This window comes from Castanea sativa, chromosome 7 (assembly GCF_040712315.1).
Source record: "Castanea sativa cultivar Marrone di Chiusa Pesio chromosome 7, ASM4071231v1".
NCBI lineage: Eukaryota > Viridiplantae > Streptophyta > Magnoliopsida > Fagales > Fagaceae > Castanea > Castanea sativa.
The window spans coordinates 44,697,787-44,705,174 of NC_134019.1; positions in this window are offsets into that span (position 1 = coordinate 44,697,787).

Genomic DNA, 7,388 nt, shown 5'->3' on the forward strand with positions numbered 1-7,388 from the left:
TCCTCCTCCTCCTCTAGGCGAGCCAAAACTACCAGCCGAGGATCCCAAGAAGAAGAGGAAGGGAGATAATGAGGGGACGATTACTAAAGACCCCAAGAAACCACGCCAACAACTCCCGCGGCCCGGCGGCGAAGGCTGGACAAAGGCAAGGGTAGAGCCCGTTCGGTGAACTTGGGGAAATCGGGGATGAGGCCGTAGTGCACCGAGCACCGGCCACTTGGTCCCCCGATCTAAGGGGAGTGGACGGCGCTCCTATCTCTGTCGGTCCGGTATAAGGGCGGTTCAACAAGGCCACGCCCACCACTGGCCGAGGTCCTAGAACGCCCTCTTCTGCTGCCCAAGGACATGGAGACCTTGGAAAAGATGGGCCAACCACAACTATTCCTCTCTCTAAAAAGAGACTTAGCAGTTGGTAAGTGTTTCTCCTTTTAACAATATTTATAAGTAAATTAGTTTTTGTTATTCCTAACTCCATCATGCTTTTTTACGGGCTATTCGGGAGGTCTTTGTAGCTGAAAAGTTTATTGAAGACGCTCGGAAAGTAGCCGGGGCTGAGCTCGAAATTAGGGTGGAGACCGAGAAGTCCTTGGGTACGGCCTAGCTTGCCGAGAACGAAAAGGCGGCCTCGGAGGTAGCGGGCGAGGAGAGAGAAGAATGGGGTCGAGTCAAACTTGAAGACAATGAAGACCCGGATAGAAGGACGGCGCAAGCTCCTTCATGCAAGAGATGAAGAGCTCTCCCAAGCTCAAAAGGAGTGCTCGGATGCGAAGAAGCGGTTGGCGGCGATGAAAGAAGAAGCCGGTTCCTTCCAACTCTCTCTTCAAGCTGCGAAGCGAGCAAGTTTTGATGAAGGGGTAGCCACTACCGAGGAGCGGTGACGGAGGAGTTCGCGGCTTTATGCCGCGAATGCTGTCAAAAAGTATGGGGGAAGCTTTAAACGTAGCGGGAGTTCCCCGGTCTTCGGATTTGAGGAAGTCGAGAACGTTTGGCTTCCCCTAGAAATACGAGGAGATTGAAGAGGCTCCTGCTGCTACTCCTACCCACGAGACAACTCTTCTGTCCTACCTCCGATGGTCCCGGCAAATTCTGATCCTACGAACCTTGGTTCCAATAAAGAAAAGGAAGGAGGGGTGGATGCGAGAGAGGGACTTGAACCAGATAGTGGAACCCAACGTCCTTCCACCAAAGACAGCGGATAAAGGAAAGCAGGTTATGACTCCTTTTGAGCTGGAGTTGAGAAAGACCGAGGGCACTAGTACTTCTCAGCAAGATCCTCCTCCAACAGCTTAGGACTTAGCTTTGGGCTTCTTTTTTTTCATTTTTTTTTGTTTTTGAATTATATATTGTAATGTATATTCACCTTGATTAATGAAGAACAATTTCGTTTGCTTTTCACTTGGATTGTGTCTGCTTTTTCTTTATTCTTTATGTACTTATTACAAAAGTTTTCCCATTAAGTCATATCGAAGTTTCTCAGAGCATAAAAATCTAACTCCAAGGATTGCATAGTCATAACTTTCACATAATCATGCGTATATTATTAAAGATTTAATACAAGGTGACATGGTTAATTCCTTTGAATAATACCTCGATTAAAAAAGGAAAGAGGACTTCATATAACAATTAAGCCCTTATAATGCATAACCTTGTTTTTAGTAGGTTGTAAGATCCGAGTTAATAAACGGTAAGGTATTAACATCCAGGCATAATCGAAGTTAAGTTTAATCAAAGTCATAGTCCGAAGATAAATCTTAAGCAATCTTTCGTTTAATTCTTCAAAATTGTAAGCGTAAATGGTAAGACATCAATTTCCTCAAGGTTTGTGGTCCGAGGACTACACTTAACCAAGTTTGTTTGATTCTCAAAAATTGTAACTTCAAATGTTAATTTTCCCAAAGTAGGAGGTCCGAAGACCCGGCATAACTAAGGTTGTTTAACAAATGACCAGACATCAATTTCCACAAGGTTTGTGGTCCGAGGACTACACTTAACCAAGTTTGTTTGATTCTCAAAAATTGTAACTTCAAATGTTAATTTTCCCAAAGTAGGAGGTCCGAAGACCCGGCATAACTAAGGTTACGTTTAACAAATGACAAGACATCAATTTCCACAAGGTTTGTGGTCCGAGGACTACACTTAACCAAGTTTCTGCTCGATTCCCAAAAATTGTAACTTCAAATGTTAATTTTCCCAAAGTAGTTGGTCCGTTTCAGCTGCATACCAAAGTTAATGTTAAACAAATGACCAGACATCAATTTCCACAAGGTTTGTGGTCCGAGGACTACACTTAACCAAGTTTGTTTGATTCTCAAAAATTGTAACTTCAAATGTTAATTTTCCCAAAGTAGGAGGTCCGAAGACCGGCATAACTAAGGTTCGTTTAACAAATGACAAGACATCAATTTCCACAAGGTTTGTGGTCCGAGGACTACACTTAACCAAGTTTGTTTGATTCTCAAAAATTGTAACTTCAAATGTTAATTTTCCCAAAGTAGGAGGTCCGAAGACCCGGCATAACTAAGGTTACGTTTAACAAATGACAAGACATCAATTTCCACAAGGTTTGTGGTCCGAGGACTACACTTAACCAAGTTTGTTTGATTCTCAATAATTGTAACTCCAAATATAAGAGCTAGCCATAACTTTAAAATATTAATTGACAAAAGCTTATTTGATTAATAATAATACCTTCTAAGGTTATTTACATTCCATGGACGTGGTACAACTCGTTCATCTAGGTCGGCTAGCCTATACGACCCTATGCTGCTATTGAAACAATGCGATAGGGGCCTTCCCGGTTAGGTCCTAGTTTACCCCATGCTTTGGGTTCTTAGAAGTGCCTACAACTTTCCTTAATACAAGATCACCGGGTGCAAGTGGCCTTAGCTTCACGTGGGCATCATATCCTCGTTTTAGCTTTTGCGATAATAAGCCAATTGGACCATAGCTGCCTCACGCCGTTCCTCGAAGTAAATCAAGATCTTTCTCCAAAAGTCCCTGGTTATTCTCGGGGCTAAAAGAACTTGTCTTTAGAGTAGGAAAACCAGATTCTAGTGGTATCACCGCCTCGGCTCCATAAGTCATAGAAAATGGTGTCTCTCCGGTGGACTGCGTGGTGTGGTCCGATATGTCCACGAGAACATGAGGGAGCTCTTCTACCCATCTGCCTTTCGCATCATCCAACCTCTTCTTGAGCCCATTGACTATGACTTTGTTAACGGCCTCGGCACTGCCCATTCCCTCGAGGATAAGCTGGGGTAGAATATCTATTTATGATACCCATGTCACCACAATATTGCCTAAAGGCGTTCTTTGTCAAATTGAACGCCGTTGTACGAGACAAGAGTGTGCGGTATACCAAATCTAGTAACAATGTTTTTCCATATAAATTTCTTGGAATCAACATCTCGGATATTGGCTAATGGCTCGGCTTCAACCCATTTAGTGAAATAGTACGTTCCCACGAGCAACCATCTTTTGTTGCCGGCGGCTCTCGGAAATGGCCCGACAATGTCCGAGGCCCCATTGTGCGAAAGGCCAAGGGCTAGACGGAGGGTTAAGAACCCCTCGAGGTTGGTGGATATTAGGAGCGAACCTCGACATTGATCACACTTTACGGCATAGTCACGAGCCTCCCTCTGCATATTGGGCCACCAATAACCACGAGTAAGGGCTCTATGAGCTAAGGACCTTCCCCCGGTGTGACTCCCACAAATTCCTTCATGCAATTCCTCCGGTAATGATTACGGTTGATTCGGGGTGTACACACAACAAATACGGTCTGAAAAGGATCGTTTGTATAACACGGTCCTCGGACAACCGGAAACGCGGCGCCTTTCGACGTACCTTTTACGCTTCAACTTTGTCTTCGGGAAGGATGTCATTTTTGAGAAAAGATATGATCGAATCCATCCAACTAGGACCGAGGCCTTATTAGATGGACGCGAGGTGCGTTAGCGGCTATAAGAGAAGGTTCTACCAAATCCTCAACGAGAATAACCCTTGGTAGACCTTGAGCCGAGGATGTTGCCAACGTAGCCAAAGAATGCATGAGTATTTCCACTCCTAGAGACATGAACTAAGGCAAAGGAGTCGAATTCGGCTGGCGACGCTTGACTGGGCCAAATATTCCTGCATTCTGGAATCTCTAGCCTCCATGGTCCCCATGACTTGGCCGACCACTAATTGAGAGTCCGAGAACACATGGATTTCCTTGCCACCCATCTTATGTACCATTCGCATGCCTACCAAGACTGCTTCATACTCGGCCTCATTATTAGTAGCCGAGAAAGCCAATCTCAAAGATTTTTCAAAGACAATTCCTTCGGGGGACATTAGAACAAGTCCAACGCCGGACCCTTTATGATTAGCGGCCCCGTCCACATAAACTTTCCAAGCCGAGGGCGATACGGGCGTGATCACACCAGCTGATTTTTCACCCATGTGCGCTACCTTTGAAGTTTCTTCTAACAATGGCTCGGCAAACTGCGCACCAAATCGGCGAGGACACGACCTTTCACCGAGGTGCGAGGCTTGTACTTAACATCAAAGGCTCCCAAAATGGTTCCCCATTTTGCCACTCTGCCAGAATAATCGGCACTACGCAACACGGCCTTGAGCGGCTGGGTCAAAACAACCACGGTATGAGATTGGAAATAATGAGGAAGTTTGCGCGTGGCGTGGACTACGGCCGAAGTGCTTTTTCCAAGGGCAAATAGCGCACCTCGGCTTCATTCAAGGACTTACTAACATAGTAGATCGGCCTCTGCACTCCATCTTCATTCCTTATAAGGACTAGACTCACCGCATGAATAGCCACGGCAAGATAAGCGAATAAAACCTCGTCCACCTCGGGCGAGATAAAATGGGTGGCCGAGATAGATATTGCTTAAGCTGTTGGAAAGGCGACTCACAATCCTCGGTCCACGAAACCCTTTCCACTTGTTCAACAAGCGAAAGAAAGGACGGCACCGGTCGGTGGCCGAGAAATAAATACGTTCAACGCGGCAATCATTCCGGTCAATTTACGAATCTCCTTTGGGTTCCGAGGCGGCTGCAAATTTTGAATAGCCCTAACTGCCTTTGGGTTCACCTCTATGCCCCTATGAGTGATCATATATCCTAAGAACTTTCCGGATCCCACTCCAAAAGAACACTTGGAGGCGTTAAGGCGCAACTTATACTTCCTCGGCATTTGGAAGGTGTCGGCCAAATACGTGATGTGCGAAGGTACCGTCTTACTCTTTACCACCATGTCATCCACGTATACTTCTATGGTTTTCCCCGATTCTTTGTTCAAACATTCGGGTCATCATTCTTTGATAAGTAGCCCCGGCATTTTTTAACCCAAATGGCATGACTTTATAATGATAGTTCCCCGTTGGAGTAATGAAAGCGGTCTTTTCTGATCCTCTAATGCCAAGGGGATTTGGTGGTAACCACGAAGGCGTCCGGGAAACTCATCCGAGGATGTCCGACGGTAGCATCTACCGGTTGATCAATCCGTGGCATTGGGAATGAATCTTTAGGACGAGGCCTTGTTCGGATCGGTAAAGTCTACACATACTCTCCACTTGCCGTTCTTCTTCTTAACGACAACGGTATGAGCCAACCATTCGGGGTAGAAAACTTCTTTGATAGCCCCCGCCCTTTTGAGTTTAAGAACCTCTTCCTTCACGGCCTCGAATGTTCTCGGGAAGATCGCCGAGGTGGCTGCCTCCTCGGAACAATGGCCGGATTGACGTTTAGATGATGACAAATAAAGTTCGGATCCACACACGGAGCCTCATAGGGGTCCCATGCAAAGACATCTAGATTATCCTTCGAAATTTCAACAACTCCATCTTTTCTTGGTGTGGCAATCGTATGCCAACTTGAAAGAACCTCTGGATCGTCGGTTATTACAAACTTCTCTAACTCCTCGCAAACGGCCTCGTCTTGTCATCGCTCCGGGTGCCTCCGGAGGCATTAATTGCTATGACTCTGGATGGGCAAGGTTGATAACTCGACTTCGGCGACGAAATCTTGCGGCGGAGATGCATTGCACAGCCACTTGCATTGCCGAGGATTTCCTCAACATGTTCCCCAGGGAATTTAACCTTAACGTGCAAGGTAGAGGAAACGGCTCCCGGGGCGTGCGGCCATGGCTGGCGAGGATGGCTGTATATGGAGAGTACGCGTCAACCACAATGAAATCTACTTCAACCGTTTACGTGCCGGATTGAACGGGTAAACGGATCTGTCCTTTTGGCACAACGGCTCTCCCTTCAAAGCTAATAAGAGGTGAGTCATAAGGAGTTAAATCTTCCAACTCCAACCTTAACCCCTTAAATAGATCGGGGTACATGATATACGCACCGCTGCCACGATCTATCATTACCCTCTTCACGTCATAATTACCTATTCGAGGGTAACCACAAGAGCATCGTCATGGGGCTGGATAGTCCCTACTTTATCCTCCTCGGAGAAACCCAAGACGAGGTAAAGTGCTCTTTAATCTCTTCGGCACTGCTACCCACATCCTCGGCTTGCGAATGGGAAACCGCCATAACCCTAGTAGGACTGAGCTGTCCTACAGTGCGGCGAAGATAACATTAATCGTCCCCAATCTTGGCCGAGATGAACTATTCCGCTGGTTGTTTGAACCAACTTGGTGACTTGCCCGGTGGGGTGACACAAGTCTTGCTTTAACTTTCCCTCAGCGACGAGCTGCTCTAGATGGTTCCACGGGGTTCGACGGTTCTCGGTAGTGTGGCCCACATCTGATGGTGCGACGAGAAAAGGTTTTGATTTCTTCTCGCGGGGTCACTGCCATTTTGCCGGGCCACTGAAGAAGGGCTCTTTACGAACTTTTTCTAATAGCGATGCCTTGGTTCTCGGAACACGGTATTTACTGACTGAGGTCTTTGCCGAGCCGGATTGTCCGAAGTAATCCCTCCTCGGCTTGTTGTTGTGATATCTGTCCGACACGAAATCCCTTCTCTCTGCGGGATAACCTTCTCCTTTCCTTTTCCTGTTCTTGGTCTTCCTCTACCCTTTTATATTCATCAATACGATCCATAAGACGACGTACGGCTGCGGACGGGCTTTTTCGTCAAAGACTTTCTTAGGTCGTGATCGGTAGGGAGGCCTACCTTAAAGGTATTTAGCGCCACCTCATCAAAGTCGCCGTCTATTTCATTAAACATCTCCCAATATCTGTCGGAGTATGCTTTCGGTGTCTCCCCTTCCTTCATGACCATGGATAGCAATGAGTCCGGTGGCGAGGGACTCTGCTACAAGTAATGAACCGAGAAGCAAACGCCCTAGTTAGTTCCCCAAACGAGCCTACGGACCCCGACTTGAGACCGTTGAACCATCTCATAGCCACGGGTCCCAAGTGGAGGGGA